Source organism: Phyllobates terribilis, unplaced genomic scaffold (assembly GCF_046119375.1).
Source record: "Phyllobates terribilis strain yellow unplaced genomic scaffold, ASM4611937v1 Scaffold_40__1_contigs__length_11209783, whole genome shotgun sequence".
Lineage (NCBI taxonomy): Eukaryota > Metazoa > Chordata > Amphibia > Anura > Dendrobatidae > Phyllobates > Phyllobates terribilis.
This window is the reverse complement of record NW_027362800.1, coordinates 7,657,104-7,677,461: the sequence shown is the minus strand read 5'-3', so window position 1 is coordinate 7,677,461 and position 20,358 is coordinate 7,657,104. Positions and strand designations below refer to the sequence as shown.

General features: G+C 45.8%; 10 non-coding genes and 1 pseudogene across 10 annotated transcripts; all 11 read left to right on the top strand.

Moving 5' to 3' along the window:
- The first annotated feature begins 1,057 nt into the window (after nt 1–1,057).
- LOC141184469 (U2 spliceosomal RNA) lies at nt 1,058–1,248 on the top strand. Its single transcript, XR_012259221.1, has one exon. It is a non-coding gene; the product is annotated as a U2 spliceosomal RNA (small nuclear RNA).
- A 1,121-nt stretch (nt 1,249–2,369) lies between these two features.
- On the top strand, nt 2,370–2,560 carry LOC141189236 (U2 spliceosomal RNA). The gene has a single exon (XR_012263303.1). It is a non-coding gene; the product is annotated as a U2 spliceosomal RNA (small nuclear RNA).
- Nucleotides 2,561–9,360: 6,800 nt separating this feature from the next.
- On the top strand, nt 9,361–9,551 carry LOC141189235 (U2 spliceosomal RNA). Its single transcript, XR_012263302.1, has one exon. It is a non-coding gene; the product is annotated as a U2 spliceosomal RNA (small nuclear RNA).
- A 1,121-nt stretch (nt 9,552–10,672) lies between these two features.
- Nucleotides 10,673–10,863, top strand: LOC141191156 (U2 spliceosomal RNA). The gene has a single exon (XR_012265157.1). It is a non-coding gene; the product is annotated as a U2 spliceosomal RNA (small nuclear RNA).
- Nucleotides 10,864–11,980: 1,117 nt separating this feature from the next.
- On the top strand, nt 11,981–12,171 carry LOC141186898 (U2 spliceosomal RNA). Its single transcript, XR_012261134.1, has one exon. It is a non-coding gene; the product is annotated as a U2 spliceosomal RNA (small nuclear RNA).
- A 1,121-nt stretch (nt 12,172–13,292) lies between these two features.
- On the top strand, nt 13,293–13,483 carry LOC141189234 (U2 spliceosomal RNA). The gene has a single exon (XR_012263301.1). It is a non-coding gene; the product is annotated as a U2 spliceosomal RNA (small nuclear RNA).
- A 1,122-nt stretch (nt 13,484–14,605) lies between these two features.
- On the top strand, nt 14,606–14,796 carry LOC141189233 (U2 spliceosomal RNA). The gene has a single exon (XR_012263300.1). It is a non-coding gene; the product is annotated as a U2 spliceosomal RNA (small nuclear RNA).
- Nucleotides 14,797–15,917: 1,121 nt separating this feature from the next.
- LOC141189231 (U2 spliceosomal RNA) lies at nt 15,918–16,108 on the top strand. The gene has a single exon (XR_012263298.1). It is a non-coding gene; the product is annotated as a U2 spliceosomal RNA (small nuclear RNA).
- Nucleotides 16,109–17,228: 1,120 nt separating this feature from the next.
- LOC141189230 (U2 spliceosomal RNA) lies at nt 17,229–17,419 on the top strand. Its single transcript, XR_012263297.1, has one exon. It is a non-coding gene; the product is annotated as a U2 spliceosomal RNA (small nuclear RNA).
- Nucleotides 17,420–18,538: 1,119 nt separating this feature from the next.
- Nucleotides 18,539–18,729, top strand: LOC141189229 (U2 spliceosomal RNA). Its single transcript, XR_012263296.1, has one exon. It is a non-coding gene; the product is annotated as a U2 spliceosomal RNA (small nuclear RNA).
- Nucleotides 18,730–19,852: 1,123 nt separating this feature from the next.
- LOC141186243 (U2 spliceosomal RNA) lies at nt 19,853–19,944 on the top strand (annotated as a pseudogene).
- Nucleotides 19,945–20,358: the final 414 nt, after the last annotated feature.

Below are 20,358 nucleotides of genomic sequence, written 5' to 3'. Positions count from 1 at the left end.
TGTCGGATTTTGGGATGGACTCTTTGGCTTTGCTTTTCTTCTCCTCATTGGATTTTTCATGTTAAAAGTTGCAGAAGCCAGATGACAAGCTCATTTTGGTTCAACTTCAGCAACTGTGCATTGCATTGCCATGTAATGTAATGTAATGCAATGCTATCTATCTAGCTCTCCCTCTATACTTCCTTTTGGATAAACAGACATATTAGGCAAGCATTTTGGAGCTTTCACCTAAATAACTACAGGTGGTGAGATAAGCTGCACAATATAATTGACCTTTCAGTATATTGTTGCACACACACCATCTATTTAGCAAATGCCCTTGTTATCAACAGCAGCCTTTTAAACTCACCTGAGCTAACAGGTATGTGAGCTGGTTACTCTGCTGCGCTTAAAATTTCTTTTTTGGTTTGCTACAATGCCTTTTCTGAAACGTTGTCTCCCTCTGCTGGAACACTGACTTCTTTCATTTAATGCCTGCAGACTATAAAAGAGAAACCAACCCAAAAAGTTTGGTTGATTAGTCTGTGGCATTCTTTTAAACTGTTGCTTATGGCGGTCTCTGTGAGCTTCTCAGTGACATTCAGCCATCCAGGTATCCCGCCTGCAGTAGACGGAATGTGGCAATGGAACGCTGGCTGCGCGTGTCATAATAGGCTCTGAGCCTTTATATACCTGCGCACAGCAGCAGCCACCTTCAGTCTGCTGCTGGACAGCCAGCAGCAGCAGCAGCAGGAGAGGTAATTAATCAGCAACCCTCCTGCTAAGGGTAGACAGCTGCTCGTTCCACCCCCCCCCCCGCCTTAATTGGTTCTCCTCCCTTCCAACGGTGTTGAGGCGGGTGGGAACAGCCGGGGGTTGAGGGTACTGTGCTAAAAGAGGTGGAGTTATGCAGATCTAAAACGCGTGGATTGCAGCAGCAGCAAGCCGAAAAGTGCAGGCATGTGAGGGATCTAGAGGTTGACAGCATGTCTTCTTAACGGGAGTCCAGGTGGCTATCTCCACAAATGGACTTTTCAGAATCCTTGGGTGGCACCGTAGTCGGAAACCAATTCTGGTTATCGCTTCTCGGCCTTTTGGCTAAGATCAAGTGTAGTATCTGTTCTTATCAGTTTAATATCTGATACGTCCCTTATCTGGGGACCATATATTAAATGGATTTTTAGAACAGGGAGATGGAAAAAGAGCTTGCTCTGTCCACTCCACGCATTGACCTGGTATTGCAGTATCTCCAGGACCGGTGCACCCCTTCTTTAATGCAGTTTCTAAAATCAGAAAGAATTGAATTCAATGCTTTTTGTTCATTTTGCTTGTTTGTCGGATTTTGGGATGGACTCTTTGGCTTTGCTTTTCTTCTCCTCATTGGATTTTTCATGTTAAAAGTTGCAGAAGCCAGATGACAAGCTCATTTTGGTTCAACTTCAGCAACTGTGCATTGCATTGCCATGTAATGTAATGTAATGCAATGCTATCTATCTAGCTCTCCCTCTATACTTCCTTTTGGATAAACAGACATATTAGGCAAGCATTTTGGAGCTTTCACCTAAATAACTACAGGTGGTGAGATAAGCTGCACAATATAATTGACCTTTCAGTATATTGTTGCACACACACCATCTATTTAGCAAATGCCCTTGTTATCAACAGCAGCCTTTTAAACTCACCTGAGCTAACAGGTATGTGAGCTGGTTACTCTGCTGCGCTTAAAATTTCTTTTTTGGTTTGCTACAATGCCTTTTCTGAAACGTTGTCTCCCTCTGCTGGAACACTGACTTCTTTCATTTAATGCCTGCAGACTATAAAAGAGAAACCAACCCAAAAAGTTTGGTTGATTAGTCTGTGGCATTCTTTTAAACTGTTGCTTATGGCGGTCTCTGTGAGCTTCTCAGTGACATTCAGCCATCCAGGTATCCCGCCTGCAGTAGACGGAATGTGGCAATGGAACGCTGGCTGCGCGTGTCATAATAGGCTCTGAGCCTTTATATACCTGCGCACAGCAGCAGCCACCTTCAGTCTGCTGCTGGACAGCCAGCAGCAGCAGCAGCAGGAGAGGTAATTAATCAGCAACCCTCCTGCTAAGGGTAGACAGCTGCTCGTTCCACCCCCCCCCCCGCCTTAATTGGTTCTCCTCCCTTCCAACGGTGTTGAGGCGGGTGGGAACAGCCGGGGGTTGAGGGTACTGTGCTAAAAGAGGTGGAGTTATGCAGATCTAAAACGCGTGGATTGCAGCAGCAGCAAGCCGAAAAGTGCAGGCATGTGAGGGATCTAGAGGTTGACAGCATGTCTTCTTAACGGGAGTCCAGGTGGCCATCTCCACAAATGGACATTTCAGAATCCTTGGGTGGCACCGTAGTCGGAAACCAATTCTGGTTATCGCTTCTCGGCCTTTTGGCTAAGATCAAGTGTAGTATCTGTTCTTATCAGTTTAATATCTGATACGTCCCCTATCTGGGGACCATATATTAAATGGATTTTTAGAACAGGGAGATGGAAAAAGAGCTTGCTCTGTCCACTCCACGCATTGACCTGGTATTGCAGTATCTCCAGGACCGGTGCACCCCTTCTTTAATGCAGTTTCTAAAATCAGAAAGAATTGAATTCAATGCTTTTTGTTCATTTTGCTTGTTTGTCGGATTTTGGGATGGACTCTTTGGTAGTGTTGAGCCACCCCCGTAGTGTTCGGGTTCGGTTCGGTTCGTCGAACACCGGGATGTTCGAGGAACTGTTCGTCGAACTGTTCGTCGAACACCTTAGAACACCGTCGAACACCGTTAAAACCAATGGCAGGCAAACAAAAACACATAGAAACACATAGAAAACACCTGCAAATGTGTCCAAAAGCTGACAAACTGCTCAGAAGACACTCTCTTTAAAAAAGCCGGCCGGCAAATTCAGCAGCGGCATACACCGGTACCCGACAATTTAGACAAGAAGGAATAGAGCATCACACATAGATTAGATAGATAGAAACATGTCAGTCACACATATAAGAAGCACAGTGACAGTGTTGGTTACTGCACTTGTCATTTAGTGTAAAGGATTTATTAAAAAAAATATTAGTGTTTTCATGCACCGTCTCTTTAAAAAAGCCGGCCGGCAATTCAGCATCTGTACCCGACAATTTAGAACAGAAAGAATAGAGCTTCACACATAGATTAGATAGATAGAAACATGTCAGTCACATATATAATAAGTACAGTGACAGTGTTGCTTACTGTACTTGTCATTTAGTGTAAAGGATTTATTTAAAAAAATAATAGTGTTTCCATGCACTGTCTCTTTAAAAAAGCCGGCCGGCAATTCAGCAGCGGTACCCGACAATTTATAACAGACAGAATAGAGCATCACACATAGATTAGATAGATAGAAACATGTCAGTCACATATATATGAAGTACAGTGATAGTGTTGGTTACTGTACTTGTCATTTAGTATTAAAATAAAGGATTTATTATTAAAAAAATTGGCGTGGGGTTCCCCTTAATTTTAGGCTCTAGCGGAGGTTAAGCAGACGGCTGGGGCAGATGTTTGAAGCCTGGGAAGGGGGTAATACCCACGGAGCTTCCCAGGCTACTAATATCAGCCCCCAGCTGAATACATAGCCTTTACTAGCTATTAAAATGGGGGACCCCCCAAAAAAAATGACGTGGGGTCCCCCCTAATTTAATAGCTAGCAAAGGCTAGGCAGACAGCTGGGGGCTGATATTAATAGCCCAGGAAGGGAGCCATGAATATTGGCCCCCTCCCAGGCTAGAAACACCAGCCGTCAGCCACCCCAGAAATGGCGCATTCATAGGATGCGCCAATTCTGGCACTTAGCCTCGCTCTTCCACGCTGCCCTGGTGCGGTCGCAGGGGGTAATAGGGTTGGGGTTGATGTCAGCTTATAATGCCAGCTGACATCAAGCCCAGGTTAGTAATGGAGAGGCGTCTATAAGACACCCCCATTACTAACCCCATAGTCAAAGTTAAAAAAAACCCAAACACCCAGAATAAAGTCCTTTAATTGAAATAAAGACACAATCCTTTATTGTTCTAAATTAAACCATACTTACCATCACGCCCATTCCAGCTGAAGCCAACGATCTCCTGCAATAAAAGAAAAATAATAAAGCAACCTCATCCTTACCTTTCCATGGTTCCCACGACAGCTTCAGCTCTGCTACATCGAGATGACAGGCTGGACCGCAGCAGAACGCTGCCATCCAGCCTGTCATCCCGCAGACACTGAGAAGCGCAGGCTTGCTTGCGCTGCTCAGCGTCTCTCTGTGACGACATCCAGATGAGCCGAGTTCATGTCCAATGAACTCGGCTCACCTCATGCACGTCACTGACAGCGTGGGAAAATTCTCACGCTGAAGCGCTGAATGCAGGAGAATTTTCCCACGCTGTCAGTGACGTTCAGGAGGTGAGCTGAGTTCATTGGACATGAGCTCACCTCATGCACATCACTGACAGCGTGGGAGAATTCTCCTGCACTCAGCACTTCAGCGTGAGAATTTTCCCACGCTGTCAGTGACGTGCATGAGGTGAGCCGAGTTCATTGGACATGACCTCGGCTCATCTGGATGCCGTCACAGAGAGACAGTGAGGAGCGCAAGCATGCCTGCGCTTCTCAGTGTCTGCGGGATGACAGACTGGATGGCAGCGTTCTGCTGCGGTCCAGCCAGTCATCTCGATGAAGCAGAGCTGAAGCTGTCGTGGGAACCATGGAAAGGTAAGGATGAGGTTGGTTTATTATTTTTCTTTTATTGCAGGAGATCGTTGGCTTCAGCTGGAATGGGTGTGATGGTAAGTATGGTTTAATTTAGAACAATAAAGAATTGTGTCTTTATTTCAATTAAAGGACTTTATTCTGGGTGTTGTGTTTTTTTTAAATACTTTACTAGAAATTCATGGCGGTCATGTCTAATACTGGCGTGACCCCATGAATTTTGGGCTTGGGGCCAGCTGATAATACCAAGCTGTCCCTAACCCCTTTATTACCCAGTGAGCCACCGCACCAGGGCCCTGGATGAGTTGGGTACAGCGCCAGAAGATGGCGCTTCTATGAACGCGCCATTTTCCGGGGTGGCTGCGGACTGCAATTTGTAGCGGGGGGGGCCCAGAAAGCTTGGGCCTCCCTGCGCTGCAGATTCCAGCCCCCAGCTGCCTAGTTGTACCTGGCTGGACACAAAAATAGGGCGAAGCCCCACGTACTTTTTTTTTAATTATTTCATGAACTTCATGAAATAATTAAGAAAAAAAGGCCTTCCCTATATTGTTGTGTCCGGCCAGGTACAAATAGGCAGCTGGTGGTTGGGGGCAGCCCGTTCCTGCCTGCTGTACCTGGCTGGACACAAATATAGTGCGAAGCCCCACATCAATTTTTTTTAATTATTTCATGAAATTCATGAAATAATTAAGAAAAAAAGGGCTTCCCTATATTGTTGTGTCCGGCCAGGTACAAATAGGCAGCTGGTGGATGGGGGCAGCCCGTTCCTGCCTGCTGTACCTGGCTGGACACAAATATAGTGCGAAGCCCCACTTCAATTTTTTTAAATTATTTCAGGAAATTCATGAAATAATTTAAAAAAAATTGACGTGGGGCTTCGCACTATATTTGTGTCCAGCCAGGTACAGCAGGCAGGAACGGGCTGCCCCCAACCACCAGCTGCCTATTTGTACCTGGCCGGACACAACAATATAGGGAAGCCCTTTTTTTCTTAATTATTTCATGAAATAATTTAAAGAAAATTGACGTGGGGCTTCGCCCTGTTTTTGTGTCCAGCCAGGTACAACTAGGCAGCTGGGGGCTGGAATCCGCAGCGCAGGGAGGCCCAAGCTTTCTGGGCCACCCCCGCTGCAAATTGCAGTCCGCAGCCACCCCGGAAAATGGCGCGTTCATAGAAGCGCCATCTTCTGGCGCTGTACCCAACTCATCCAGGGCCCTGATGCGGTGGCTCACTGGGTAATAAAGGGGTTAGGGCCAGCTTGGCATTATCAGCTGGCCCTAAGCCCGAAATTCATGGGGTCACGCCAATATTAGACATGACCACCATGAATTTCTAGTAAAGTATTTAAAAAAAACACAACACCCAGAAAAAAGTCCTTTAATTGAAATAAACACACAATTCTTTATTGTTCTAAATTAAACCATACTTACCATCACGCCCATTCCAGCTGAAGCCAACGATCTCCTGAAATAAAAGAAAAATAATAAAGCAACATCATCCTTACCTTTCCATGGTTCCCATGACAGCTTCAGCTCTGCTACATCGAGATGACAGGCTGGACCGCAGCAGAACGCTGCCATCCAGCCTGTCATCTCGCAGACACTGAGAAGCGCAGGCTTGCTTGCGCTCCACAGTGTCTCTCTGTGAGGGCATCCAGATGAGCCGAGTTAATGTCCAATGAACTCGGCTCACCTCATGCACGTCACTGACAGCGTGGGAAAATTCTCCTGCACTCAGCGCTTCAGCGGGAGAATTCTCACGCTGAAGCGCTGAGTGCAGGAGAATTCTCCCACGCTGTCAGTGACGTGCAGGAGGTGAGCTGAGTTCATTGGACATGAGCTCACCTTATGCACGTCACTGACAGCGTGGGAAAATTCTCCTGCACTCAGCGCTTCAGCGGGAGAATTCTCACGCTGAAGCGCTGAGTGCAGGAGAATTCTCCCACACTGTCAGTGACGTGCAGGAGGTGAGCTGAGTTCATTGGACATGAGCTCACCTTATGCACGTCACTGACAGCGTGGGAGAATTCTCCTGCACTCACCGCTTCAGCGTGAGAATTTTCCCACGCTGTCAGTGACGTGCATGAGGTGAGCCGAGTTCATTGGACATGAACTCGGCTCATCTGGATGTCGTCACAGAGAGACGCTGAGCAGCGCAAGCATGCCTGCGCTTCTCAGTGTCTGCGGGATGACAGGCTGGATGGCAGCGTTCTGCTGCGGTCCAGCCTGTCATCTCGATGTAGCAGAGCTGAAGCTGTCGTGGGAACCATGGAAAGGTAAGGATGAGGTTGCTTTATTATTTTTCTTTTGTTGCAGGAGATCGTTGGCTTCAGCTGGAATGGGCGTGACGGTAAGTATGGTTTAATTTAGAACAATAAAGGATTGTGTCTTTATTTCAATTAAAGGACTTTATTCTGGGTGTTTGTGTTTTTTTTAACTTTGACTATGGGGTTAGTAATGGGGGTGTCTTATAGACGCCTCTCCATTACTAACCTGGGCTTGATGTCAGCTGGCATTATAATCTGACATCAACCCCAACCCTATTACCCCCTGCCACCGCACCAGGGCAGCGTGGAAGAGCGAGGCTAAGTGCCAGAATTGGCGCATCCTATGAATGCGCCATTTCTGGGGCGGCTGACGGCTGGTGTTTCTAGCCTGGGAGGGGGCCAATATTCATGGCTCCCTTCCTGGGCTATTAATATCAGCCCCCAGCTGTCTGCCTAGCCTTTGCTAGCTATTAAATTAGGGGGGACCCCACGTCATTTTTTTTGGGGGGTCCCCCATTTTAATAGCTAGTAAAGGCTATGTATTCAGCTGGGGGCTGATATTAGTAGCCTGGGAAGCTCCGTGGGTATTACCCCCTTCCCAGGCTTCAAACATCTGCCCCAGCCGTCTGCTTAACCTCCGCTAGAGCCTAAAATTAAGGGGAACCCCACGCCAATTTTTTTAATAATAAATCCTTTATTTTAATACTAAATGACAAGTACAGTAACCAACACTATCACTGTACTTCATATATATATGACTGACATGTTTCTATCTATCTAATCTATGTGTGAAGCTCTATTCTGTCTGTTATAAATTGTCGGGTACCGCTGCTGAATTGCCGGCCGGCTTTTTTAAAGAGACGGTGCATGAAAACACTAATATTTTTTTTGATAAATCCTTTACACTAAATGACAAGTACAGTAAGCAACACTGTCACTGTACTTCATATATATGTGACTGACATGTTTCTATCTATCTAATCTATGTGTGATACTCTATTCTTTCGGTTCTAAATTGTCGGGTACCGGTGTATGCCGCTGCTGAATTGCCGGCTTTTCATGTTTCACTGTTGGCACTGTTCCCATCGATTTGGGCAATCACTGTAATGCCACAACCACCATGGCTGTGGCATTACAGTGAGTGGCAGACAATCCCTGCATGATTGGTGCTCTAAATAGCGCCAGACATGCAGGACACGCTTTTGGTGCACGAACAGTTATCGAACATAACCTCGAACAGCCGAATTTTTTGCAAATCGTTCGGGTTCGTCGAACAACTCGAACACTGCCCAAAACAGCTCGAATTTGAGATTGGCGAACAGTTCTAGTCGAACACCGCTCATCTCTACTCTTTGGCTTTGCTTTTCTTCTCCTCATTGGATTTTTCATGTTAAAAGTTGCAGAAGCCAGATGACAAGCTCATTTTGGTTCAACTTCAGCAACTGTGCATTGCATTGCCATGTAATGTAATGTAATGCAATGCTATCTATCTAGCTCTCCCTCTATACTTCCTTTTGGATAAACAGACATATTAGGCAAGCATTTTGGAGCTTTCACCTAAATAACTACAGGTGGTGAGATAAGCTGCACAATATAATTGACCTTTCAGTATATTGTTGCACACACACCATCTATTTAGCAAATGCCCTTGTTATCAACAGCAGCCTTTTAAACTCACCTGAGCTAACAGGTATGTGAGCTGGTTACTCTGCTGCGCTTAAAATTTCTTTTTTGGTTTGCTACAATGCCTTTTCTGAAACGTTGTCTCCCTCTGCTGGAACACTGACTTCTTTCATTTAATGCCTGCAGACTATAAAAGAGAAACCAACCCAAAAAGTTTGGTTGATTAGTCTGTGGCATTCTTTTAAACTGTTGCTTATGGCAGTCTCTGTGAGCTTCTCAGTGACATTCAGCCATCCAGGTATCCCGCCTGCAGTAGACGGAATGTGGCAATGGAACGCTGGCTGCGCGTGTCATAATAGGCTCTGAGCCTTTATATACCTGCGCACAGCAGCAGCCACCTTCAGTCTGCTGCTGGACAGCCAGCAGCAGCAGCAGCAGGAGAGGTAATTAATCAGCAACCCTCCTGCTAAGGGTAGACAGCTGCTCGTTCCACCCCCCCCCGCCTTAATTGGTTCTCCTCCCTTCCAACGGTGTTGAGGCGGGTGGGAACAGCCGGGGGTTGAGGGTACTGTGCTAAAAGAGGTGGAGTTATGCAGATCTAAAACGCGTGGATTGCAGCAGCAGCAAGCCGAAAAGTGCAGGCATGTGAGGGATCTAGAGGTTGACAGCATGTCTTCTTAACGGGAGTCCAGGTGGCCATCTCCACAAATGGACTTTTCAGAATCCTTGGGTGGCACCGTAGTCGGAAACCAATTCTGGTTATCGCTTCTCGGCCTTTTGGCTAAGATCAAGTGTAGTATCTGTTCTTATCAGTTTAATATCTGATACGTCCCCTATCTGGGGACCATATATTAAATGGATTTTTAGAACAGGGAGATGGAAAAAGAGCTTGCTCTGTCCACTCCACGCATTGACCTGGTATTGCAGTATCTCCAGGACCGGTGCACCCCTTCTTTAATGCAGTTTCTAAAATCAGAAAGAATTGAATTCAATGCTTTTTGTTCATTTTGCTTGTTTGTCGGATTTTGGGATGGACTCTTTGGCTTTGCTTTTCTTCTCCTCATTGGATTTTTCATGTTAAAAGTTGCAGAAGCCAGATGACAAGCTCATTTTGGTTCAACTTCAGCAACTGTGCATTGCATTGCCATGTAATGTAATGTAATGCAATGCTATCTATCTAGCTCTCCCTCTATACTTCCTTTTGGATAAACAGACATATTAGGCAAGCATTTTGGAGCTTTCACCTAAATAACTACAGGTGGTGAGATAAGCTGCACAATATAATTGACCTTTCAGTATATTGTTGCACACACAACATCTATTTAGCAAATGCCCTTGTTATCAACAGCAGCCTTTTAAACTCACCTGAGCTAACAGGTATGTGAGCTGGTTACTCTGCTGCGCTTAAAATTTCTTTTTTGGTTTGCTACAATGCCTTTTCTGAAACGTTGTCTCCCTCTGCTGGAACACTGACTTCTTTCATTTAATGCCTGCAGACTATAAAAGAGAAACCAACCCAAAAAGTTTGGTTGATTAGTCTGTGGCATTCTTTTAAACTGTTGCTTATGGCGGTCTCTGTGAGCTTCTCAGTGACATTCAGCCATCCAGGCATCCCGCCTGCAGTAGACGGAATGTGGCAATGGAACGCTGGCTGCGCGTGTCATAATAGGCTCTGAGCCTTTATATACCTGCGCACAGCAGCAGCCACCTTCAGTCTGCTGCTGGACAGCCAGCAGCAGCAGCAGCAGGAGAGGTAATTAATCAGCAACCCTCCTGCTAAGGGTAGACAGCTGCTCGTTCCACCCCCCCCCCCGCCTTAATTGGTTCTCCTCCCTTCCAACGGTGTTGAGGCGGGTGGGAACAGCCGGGGGTTGAGGGTACTGTGCTAAAAGAGGTGGAGTTATGCAGATCTAAAACGCGTGGATTGCAGCAGCAGCAAGCCGAAAAGTGCAGGCATGTGAGGGATCTAGAGGTTGACAGCATGTCTTCTTAACGGGAGTCCAGGTGGCCATCTCCACAAATGGACTTTTCAGAATCCTTGGGTGGCACCGTAGTCGGAAACCAATTCTGGTTATCGCTTCTCGGCCTTTTGGCTAAGATCAAGTGTAGTATCTGTTCTTATCAGTTTAATATCTGATACGTCCCCTATCTGGGGACCATATATTAAATGGATTTTTAGATCAGGGAGATGGAAAAAGAGCTTGCTCTGTCCACTCCACGCATTGACCTGGTATTGCAGTATCTCCAGGACCGGTGCACCCCTTCTTTAATGCAGTTTCTAAAATCAGAAAGAATTGAATTCAATGCTTTTTGTTCATTTTGCTTGTTTGTCGGATTTTGGGATGGACTCTTTGGCTTTGCTTTTCTTCTCCTCATTGGATTTTTCATGTTAAAAGTTGCAGAAGCCAGATGACAAGCTCATTTTGGTTCAACTTCAGCAACTGTGCATTGCATTGCCATGTAATGTAATGTAATGCAATGCTATCTATCTAGCTCTCCCTCTATACTTCCTTTTGGATAAACAGACATATTAGGCAAGCATTTTGGAGCTTTCACCTAAATAACTACAGGTGGTGAGATAAGCTGCACAATATAATTGACCTTTCAGTATATTGTTGCACACACACCATCTATTTAGCAAATGCCCTTGTTATCAACAGCAGCCTTTTAAACTCACCTGAGCTAACAGGTATGTGAGCTGGTTACTCTGCTGCGCTTAAAATTTCTTTTTTGGTTTGCTACAATGCCTTTTCTGAAACGTTGTCTCCCTCTGCTGGAACACTGACTTCTTTCATTTAATGCCTGCAGACTATAAAAGAGAAACCAACCCAAAAAGTTTGGTTGATTAGTCTGTGGCATTCTTTTAAACTGTTGCTTATGGCGGTCTCTGTGAGCTTCTCAGTGACATTCAGCCATCCAGGTATCCCGCCTGCAGTAGACGGAATGTGGCAATGGAACGCTGGCTGCGCGTGTCATAATAGGCTCTGAGCCTTTATATACCTGCGCACAGCAGCAGCCACCTTCAGTCTGCTGCTGGACAGCCAGCAGCAGCAGCAGCAGGAGAGGTAATTAATCAGCAACCCTCCTGCTAAGGGTAGACAGCTGCTCGTTCCCCCCCCCCGCCTTAATTGGTTCTCCTCCCTTCCAACGGTGTTGAGGCGGGTGGGAACAGCCGGGGGTTGAGGGTACTGTGCTAAAAGAGGTGGAGTTATGCAGATCTAAAACGCGTGGATTGCAGCAGCAGCAAGCCGAAAAGTGCAGGCATGTGAGGGATCTAGAGGTTGACAGCATGTCTTCTTAACGGGAGTCCAGGTGGCCATCTCCACAAATGGACTTTTCAGAATCCTTGGGTGGCACCGTAGTCGGAAACCAATTCTGGTTATCGCTTCTCGGCCTTTTGGCTAAGATCAAGTGTAGTATCTGTTCTTATCAGTTTAATATCTGATACGTCCCCTATCTGGGGACCATATATTAAATGGATTTTTAGAACAGGGAGATGGAAAAAGAGCTTGCTCTGTCCACTCCACGCATTGACCTGGTATTGCATTATCTCCAGGACCGGTGCACCCCTTCTTTAATGCAGTTTCTAAAATCAGAAAGAATTGAATTCAATGCTTTTTGTTCATTTTGCTTGTTTGTCGGATTTTGGGATGGACTCTTTGGCTTTGCTTTTCTTCTCCTCATTGGATTTTTCATGTTAAAAGTTGCAGAAGCCAGATGACAAGCTCATTTTGGTTCAACTTCAGCAACTGTGCATTGCATTGCCATGTAATGTAATGTAATGCAATGCTATCTATCTAGCTCTCCCTCTATACTTCCTTTTGGATAAACAGACATATTAGGCAAGCATTTTGGAGCTTTCACCTAAATAACTACAGGTGGTGAGATAAGCTGCACAATATAATTGACCTTTCAGTATATTGTTGCACACACACCATCTATTTAGCAAATGCCCTTGTTATCAACAGCAGCCTTTTAAACTCACCTAAGCTAACAGGTATGTGAGCTGGTTACTCTGCTGCGCTTAAAATTTCTTTTTTGGTTTGCTACACTGCCTTTTCTGAAACGTTGTCTCCCTCTGCTGGAACACTGACTTCTTTCATTTAATGCCTGCAGACTATAAAAGAGAAACCAACCCAAAAAGTTTGGTTGATTAGTCTGTGGCATTCTTTTAAACTGTTGCTTATGGCGGTCTCTGTGAGCTTCTCAGTGACATTCAGCCATCCAGGTATCCCGCCTGCAGTAGACGGAATGTGGCAATGGAACGCTGGCTGCGCGTGTCATAATAGGCTATGAGCCTTTATATACCTGCGCACAGCAGCAGCCACCTTCAGTCTGCTGCTGGACAGCCAGCAGCAGCAGCAGCAGGAGAGGTAATTAATCAGCAACCCTCCTGCTAAGGGTAGACAGCTGCTCGTTCCACCCCCCCCCCCGCCTTAATTGGTTCTCCTCCCTTCCAACGGTGTTGAGGCGGGTGGGAACAGCCGGGGGTTGAGGGTACTGTGCTAAAAGAGGTGGAGTTATGCAGATCTAAAACGCGTGGATTGCAGCAGCAGCAAGCCGAAAAGTGCAGGCATGTGAGGGATCTAGAGGTTGACAGCATGTCTTCTTAACGGGAGTCCAGGTGGCCATCTCCACAAATGGACTTTTCAGAATCCTTGGGTGGCACCGTAGTCGGAAACCAATTCTGGTTATCGCTTCTCGGCCTTTTGGCTAAGATCAAGTGTAGTATCTGTTCTTATCAGTTTAATATCTGATACGTCCCCTATCTGGGGACCATATATTAAATGGATTTTTAGAACAGGGAGATGGAAAAAGAGCTTGCTCTGTCCACTCCACGCATTGACCTGGTATTGCAGTATCTCCAGGACCGGTGCACCCCTTCTTTAATGCAGTTTCTAAAATCAGAAAGAATTGAATTCAATGCTTTTTGTTCATTTTGCTTGTTTGTCGGATTTTGGGATGGACTCTTTGGCTTTGCTTTTCTTCTCCTCATTGGATTTTTCATGTTAAAAGTTGCAGAAGCCAGATGACAAGCTCATTTTGGTTCAACTTCAGCAACTGTGCATTGCATTGCCATGTAATGTAATGTAATGCCATGCTATCTATCTAGCTCTCCCTCTATACTTCCTTTTGGATAAACAGACATATTAGGCAAGCATTTTGGAGCTTTCACCTAAATAACTACAGGTGGTGAGATAAGCTGCACAATATAATTGACCTTTCAGTATATTGTTGCACACACACCATCTATTTAGCAAATGCCCTTGTTATCAACAGCAGCCTTTTAAACTCACCTGAGCTAACAGGTATGTGAGCTGGTTACTCTGCTGCGCTTAAAATTTCTTTTTTGGTTTGCTACAATGCCTTTTCTGAAACGTTGTCTCCCTCTGCTGGAACACTGACTTCTTTCATTTAATGCCTGCAGACTATAAAAGAGAAACCAACCCAAAAAGTTTGGTTGATTAGTCTGTGGCATTCTTTTAAACTGTTGCTTATGGCGGTCTCTGTGAGCTTCTCAGTGACATTCAGCCATCCAGGTATCCCGCCTGCAGTAGACGGAATGTGGCAATGGAACGCTGGCTGCGCGTGTCATAATAGGCTCTGAGCCTTTATATACCTGCGCACAGCAGCAGCCACCTTCAGTCTGCTGCTGGACAGCCAGCAGCAGCAGCAGCAGGAGAGGTAATTAATCAGCAACCCTCCTGCTAAGGGTAGACAGCTGCTCGTTCCACCCCCCCCCCCCGCCTTAATTGGTTCTCCTCCCTTCCAACGGTGTTGAGGCGGATGGGAACAGCCGGGGGTTGAGGGTACTGTGCTAAAAGAGGTGGAGTTATGCAGATCTAAAACGCGTGGATTGCAGCAGCAGCAAGCCGAAAAGTGCAGGCATGTGAGGGATCTAGAGGTTGACAGCATGTCTTCTTAACGGGAGTCCAGGTGGCCATCTCCACAAATGGACTTTTCAGAATCCTTGGGTGGCACCGTAGTCGGAAACCAATTCTGGTTATCGCTTCTCGGCCTTTTGGCTAAGATCAAGTGTAGTATCTGTTCTTATCAGTTTAATATCTGATACGTCCCCTATCTGGGGACCATATATTAAATGGATTTTTAGAACAGGGAGATGGAAAAAGAGCTTGCTCTGTCCACTCCACGCATTGACCTGGTATTGCAGTATCTCCAGGACCGGTGCACCCCTTCTTTAATGCAGTTTCTAAAATCAGAAAGAATTGAATTCAATGCTTTTTGTTCATTTTGCTTGTTTGTCGGATTTTGGGATGGACTCTTTGGCTTTGCTTTTCTTCTCCTCATTGGATTTTTCATGTTAAAAGTTGCAGAAGCCAGATGACAAGCTCATTTTGGTTCAACTTCAGCAACTGTGCATTGCATTGCCATGTAATGTAATGTAATGCAATGCTATCTATCTAGCTCTCCCTCTATACTTCCTTTTGGATAAACAGACATATTAGGCAAGCATTTTGGAGCTTTCACCTAAATAACTACAGGTGGTGAGATAAGCTGCACAATATAATTGACCTTTCAGTATATTGTTGCACACACACCATCTATTTAGCAAATGCCCTTGTTATCAACAGCAGCCTTTTAAACTCACCTGAGCTAACAGGTATGTGAGCTGGTTACTCTGCTGCGCTTAAAATTTCTTTTTTGGTTTGCTACAATGCCTTTTCTGAAACGTTGTCTCCCTCTGCTGGAACACTGACTTCTTTCATTTAATGCCTGCAGACTATAAAAGAGAAACCAACCCAAAAAGTTTGGTTGATTAGTCTGTGGCATTCTTTTAAACTGTTGCTTATGGCGGTCTCTGTGAGCTTCTCAGTGACATTCAGCCATCCAGGTATCCCGCCTGCAGTAGACGGAATGTGGCAATGGAACGCTGGCTGCGCGTGTCATAATAGGCTCTGAGCCTTTATATACCTGCGCACAGCAGCAGCCACCTTCAGTCTGCTGCTGGACAGCCAGCAGCAGCAGCAGCAGGAGAGGTAATTAATCAGCAACCCTCCTGCTAAGGGTAGACAGCTGCTCGTTCCACCCCCCCCCCCGCCTTAATTGGTTCTCCTCCCTTCCAACGGTGTTGAGGCGGGTGGGAACAGCCGGGGGTTGAGGGTACTGTGCTAAAAGAGGTGGAGTTATGCAGATCTAAAACGCGTGGATTGCAGCAGCAGCAAGCCGAAAAGTGCAAGCATGTGAGGGATCTAGAGGTTGACAGCATGTCTTCTTAACGGGAGTTCAGGTGGCCATCTCCACAAATGGACTTTTCAGAATCCTTGGGTGGCACCGTAGTCGGAAACCAATTCTGGTTATCGCTTCTCGGCCTTTTGGCTAAGATCAAGTGTAGTATCTGTTCTTATCAGTTTAATATCTGATACGTCCCCTATCTGGGGACCATATATTAAATGGATTTTTAGAACAGGGAGATGGAAAAAGAGCTTGCTCTGTCCACTCCACGCATTGACCTGGTATTGCAGTATCTCCAGGACCGGTGCACCCCTTCTTTAATGCAGTTTCTAAAATCAGAAAGAATTGAATTCAATGCTTTTTGTTCATTTTGCTTGTTTGTCGGATTTTGGGATGGACTCTTTGGCTTTGCTTTTCTTCTCCTCATTGGATTTTTCATGTTAAAAGTTGCAGAAGCCAGATGACAAGCTCATTTTGGTTCAACTTCAGCAACTGTGCATTGCATTGCCATGTAATGTAATGTAATGCAATGCTATCTATCTAGCTCTCCCTCTATACTTCCTTTTGGATAAACAGACATATTAGGCAAGCATTTTGGAGCTTTCACCTAAATAACTACAGGTGGTGAGATAAGCTGCACAATATAATTGACCTTTCAGTATATTGTTGCACACACACCATCTATTTAGCAAATGCCCTTGTTATCAACAGCAGCCTTTTAAACTCACCTGAGCTAACAGGTATGTGAGCTGGTTACTCTGCTGCGCTTAAAATTTCTTTTTTGGTTTGCTACAATGCCTTTTCTGAAACGTTGTCTCCCTCTGCTGGAACACTGACTTCTTTCATTTAATGCCTGCAGACTATAAAAGAGAAACCAACCCAAAAAGTTTGGTTGATTAGTCTGTGGCATTCTTTTAAACTGTTGCTTATGGCGGTCTCTGTGAGCTTCTCAGTGACATTCAGCCATCCAGGTATCCCGCCTGCAGTAGACGGAATGTGGCAATGGAACGCTGGCTGCGCGTGTCATAATAGGCTCTGAGCCTTTATATACCTGCGCACAGCAGCAGCCACCTTCAGTCTGCTGCTGGACAGCCAGCAGCAGCAGCAGCAGGAGAGGTAATTAATCAGCAACCCTCCTGCTAAGGGTAGACAGCTGCTCGTTCCACCCCCCCCCCACCTTAATTGGTTCTCCTCCCTTCCAACGGTGTTGAGGCGGGTGGGAACAACCGGGGGTTGAGGGTACTGTGCTAAAAGAGGTGGAGTTATGCAGATCTAAAACGCGTGGATTGCAGCAGCAGCAAGCCGAAAAGTGCAGGCATGTGAGGGATCTAGAGGTTGACAGCATGTATTCTTAACGGGAGTCCAGGTGGCCATCTCCACAAATGGACTTTTCAGAATCCTTGGGTGGCACCGTAGTCGGAAACCAATTCTGGTTATCGCTTCTCGGCCTTTTGGCTAAGATCAAGTGTAGTATCTGTTCTTATCAGTTTAATATCTGATACGTCCCCTATCTGGGGACCATATATTAAATGGATTTTTAGAACAGGGAGATGGAAAAAGAGCTTGCTCTGTCCACTCCACGCATTGACCTGGTATTGCAGTATCTCCAGGACCGGTGCACCCCTTCTTTAATGCAGTTTCTAAAATCAGAAAGAATTGAATTCAATGCTTTTTGTTCATTTTGCTTGTTTGTCGGATTTTGGGATGGACTCTTTGGCTTTGCTTTTCTTCTCCTCATTGGATTTTTCATGTTAAAAGTTGCAGAAGCCAGTTGACAAGCTCATTTTGGTTCAACTTCAGCAACTGTGCATTGCATTGCCATGTAATGTAATGTAATGCAATGCTATCTATCTAGCTCTCCCTCTATGCTTCCTTTTGGATAAACAGACATATTAGGCAAGCATTTTGGAGCTTTCACCTAAATAACTACAGGTGGTGAGATAAGCTGCACAATATAATTGACCTTTCAGTATATTGTTGCACACACACCATCTATTTAGCAAATGCCCTTGTTATCAACAGCAGCCTTTTAAACTCACCTGAGCTAACAGGTATGTGAGCTGGTTACTCTGCTGCGCTTAAAATTTCTTTTTTGGTTTGCTACAATGCCTTTTCTGAAACGTTGTCTCCCTCTGCTGGAACACTGACTTCTTTCATTTAATGCCTGCAGACTATAAAAGAGAAACCAACCCAAAAAGTTTGGTTGATTAGTCTGTGGCATTCTTTTAAACTGTTGCTTATGGCGGTCTCTGTGAGCTTCTCAGTGACATTCAGCCATCCAGGTATCCCGCCTGCAGTAGACGGAATGTGGCAATGGAACGCTGGCTGCGCGTGTCATAATAGGCTCTGAGCCTTTATATACCTGCGCACAGCAGCAGCCACCTTCAGTCTGCTGCTGGACAGCCAGCAGCAGCAGCAGCAGGAGAGGTAATTAATCAGCAACCCTCCTGCTAAGGGTAGACAGCTGCTCGTTCCACCCCCCCCCACCTTAATTGGTTCTCCTCCCTTCCAACGGTGTTGAGGCGGGTGGGAACAACCGGGGGTTGAGGGTACTGTGCTAAAAGAGGTGGAGTTATGCAGATCTAAAACGCGTGGATTGCAGCAGCAGCAAGCCGAAAAGTGCAGGCATGTGAGGGATCTAGAGGTTGACAGCATGTCTTCTTAACGGGAGTCCAGGTGGCCATCTCCACAAATGGACTTTTCAGAATCCTTGGGTGGCACCGTAGTCGGAAACCAATTCTGGTTATCGCTTCTCGGCCTTTTGGCTAAGATCAAGTGTAGTATCTGTTCTTATCAGTTTAATATCTGATACGTCCCCTATCTGGGGACCATATATTAAATGGATTTTTAGAACAGGGAGATGGAAAAAGAGCTTGCTCTGTCCACTCCACGCATTGACCTGGTATTGCAGTATCTCCAGGACCGGTGCACCCCTTCTTTAATGCAGTTTCTAAAATCAGAAAGAATTGAATTCAATGCTTTTTGTTCATTTTGCTTGTTTGTCGGATTTTGGGATGGACTCTTTGGCTTTGCTTTTCTTCTCCTCATTGGATTTTTCATGTTAAAAGTTGCAGAAGCCAGTTGACAAGCTCATTTTGGTTCAACTTCAGCAACTGTGCATTGCATTGCCATGTAATGTAATGTAATGCAATGCTATCTATCTAGCTCTCCCTCTATGCTTCCTTTTGGATAAACAGACATATTAGGCAAGCATTTTGGAGCTTTCACCTAAATAACTACAGGTGGTGAGATAAGCTGCACAATATAATTGACCTTTCAGTATATTGTTGCACACACACCATCTATTTAGCAAATGCCCTTGTTATCAACAGCAGCCTTTTAAACTCACCTGAGCTAACAGGTATGTGAGCTGGTTACTCTGCTGCGCTTAAAATTTCTTTTTTGGTTTGCTACAATGCCTTTTCTGAAACGTTGTCTCCCTCTGCTGGAACACTGACTTCTTTCATTTAATGCCTGCAGACTATAAAAGAGAAACCAACCCAAAAAGTTTGGTTGATTAGTCTGTGGCATTCTTTTAAACTGTTGCTTATGGCGGTCTCTGTGAGCTTCTCAGTGACATTCAGCCATCCAGGTATCCCGCCTGCAGTAGACGGAATGTGGCAATGGAACGCTGGCTGCGCGTGTCATAATAGGCTCTGAGCCTTTATATACCTGCGCACAGCAGCAGCCACCTTCAGTCTGCTGCTGGACAGCCAGCAGCAGCAGCAGCAGGAGAGGTAATTAATCAGCAACCCTCCTGCTAAGGGTAGACAGCTGCTCGTTCCACCCCCCCCCCCCCGCCTTAATTGGTTCTCCTCCCTTCCAACGGTGTTGAGGCGGGTGGGAACAGCCGGGGGTTGAGGGTACTGTGCTAAAAGAGGTGGAGTTATGCAGATCTAAAACGCGTGGATTGCAGCAGCAGCAAACCGAAAAGTGCAGGCATGTGAGGGATCTAGAGGTTGACAGCATGTCTTCTTAACGGGAGTCCAGGTGGCCATCTCCACAAATGGACTTTTCAGAATCCTTGGGTGGCACCGTAGTCGGAAACCAATTCTGGTTATCGCTTCTCGGCCTTTTGGCTAAGATCAAGTGTAGTATCTTTCGAAAAGGCGGTTTTGGATGTTGGCCGCCCTAGTAGATTGATACATTATGCACACTGGGGTTTAGGCGCTTGTTAGTACGCCAGGTGGCTAATATAGTCATCTGGTGGAAAGCATGGCCCCCCAGGATCGACGCCATTGGGCCGGGGAAGATCGAAAGCCCGAAGTGTGAAGTGCCCCAGGAGTGGTGACCCTGGGGTGCCTTAACTCACTGGGATTGGGAACCCCACTTGAGTTTATGGCACATTTGCACAAGCACTTCAAATTTTCTTTCTTCGCACACACCCTTATTCCGGGCCTTCTGGCCTTAGGATGGGGAATTTTTCAATTCCCGGTCGAAGGTCCGGGCAGTATTATACTGTGAAACCTTCACTATTTATTTAATTTCTTTGTCACTGTGTGTCCACTTATTCACGTGTGTCACGTCCTACTAGGATTTTGTCGGGATGCGGTTCCCTTACGGGT